Genomic DNA, 1,487 nt, shown 5'->3' with positions numbered 1-1,487 from the left:
TAGTCAACTCCTCTAAAAATTCAATCAAGTTTGTTCGACATGATCTCCCCCTGACAAAGCCATGTTGACTATCCTTGATTAATCGCTGCCTCTCCAAGTGGAGATTAATCCTGTCCCTCCGAATTTTTTCCAATAGTTTCCCTACCACTGATGTTAGACTCACTGGCCTGTAATTACCTGGTTTATCCCTGCTACCCTTCTTGAATAATGGTACCAAAATAATGGTGGGATATTATCATGCATCAGGCATGATAACTTCAAAGGAAATTAATTAAATTGCTGAATTCATTCAATCACGTAGTCGGCAGGATTCAAACTTGCGCGGGGTAACCCCAATGGATTTCTAGTCCATCGCCTTAATCACTCGGTCACGACTACTGGTAAGAGTGCTCCCCTTATCTCTATTTGAAGGTATCTTTGATTTTTAAAAAGACTAGAAACTTCCCTTTTTGGGTGACAACCTCCAGCAGTTCCTGGAAAAACAGTTGGTTTGCCCGCTATGCACTTGAGAAACTGGTCACTGCATGCATGCATACATGGCACATGTCGGTTGCAAACAAATTTCACAAAGGAGCCTGAAATAGGAATTAAGCCCATGATCTGCATATGCCATGCACCTAATGCCAGTTTCATGCAGACTCGCTGGATGACAACAGGGTGCCCTAACCAAAATGACCATATGGCTCACTTGCAGCACAGAATGACTACAGACATGCACATTCCCTGTCATTTTGTACCCTAAGGAGTTTGTTTTACAGGCACTGCACAATCGAATTTCTACACCTAACTGTCTAACCCTGGAAATGTTAACTTCTCTTTTAATTTGAACATAAACGCTGTTGTCCAGTTTCAACAGTTTCAGTCCTTAGTGAAAATTTCCAGTATTTGCAGTTTTACACGAACTTAGGAACAGGAGTAGGCCATTCAGCCCCTCGAGAATGTTCCACTATTCAATTAGATATTGGCTGATCTGTATTTTCACTCCATTTACCCACTTTGGTTACATATCCCTTGTCTAACAGCAATCTATCGATATCAGTTTTGAAATTTTCAATTGAATTAGCCTCAACTGCTTCACAGAGAAGAGAGTTCCAGATTTCTTTGTGCGAAGAAGTGCTTTCTGACATTACCCCTGAGCAGCCAATCTCTAATTTTAAGATGATGCCCTCTAGTTTGGGATAATGTTGTTTCAGATAATTCTTTGCTTCTATCAATTTCAAAACTTCTTTTTAAGTTGCCAGATCTATACTCTCGCCCCTGAGTCAGAAGGTTGTGAGTTTGCATCCCACTCCAGGGGCCCACTCCAGAGCACAAACATCTAGGCTAACACTCCTCTACAGTACTGAGGGAATGCTGCACTGCCAGAGGTGCCATCTTTCAGATGAAGCTTTAAACTGAGGTCCAGTCTACTCTCTCAGGTGGATGTAAAAGATCCCATGGCACTATTTTGAAGAACAGACGAGTTATGTCCGGTGTCCTGGCCAATA

The 1,487-nt window shown here is 42.0% G+C and overlaps 1 non-coding gene across 1 annotated transcript; it reads right to left on the bottom strand.

Annotated features, from left to right (window-relative positions):
• Window positions 1-296: 296 nt before the first annotated feature.
• On the bottom strand, window positions 297-378 carry trnas-aga (transfer RNA serine (anticodon AGA)). Its single transcript has one exon. It is a non-coding gene; the product is annotated as a tRNA-Ser (tRNA).
• Window positions 379-1,487: the final 1,109 nt, after the last annotated feature.

The sequence above is a fragment of the Heterodontus francisci genome, chromosome 32 (genome assembly GCF_036365525.1).
Source record: "Heterodontus francisci isolate sHetFra1 chromosome 32, sHetFra1.hap1, whole genome shotgun sequence".
Classification (NCBI taxonomy): Eukaryota; Metazoa; Chordata; class Chondrichthyes; order Heterodontiformes; family Heterodontidae; genus Heterodontus; species Heterodontus francisci.
The sequence above is the reverse complement of the archived record's forward strand: the minus strand, read 5'-3'. Positions and strand labels throughout refer to the sequence as shown.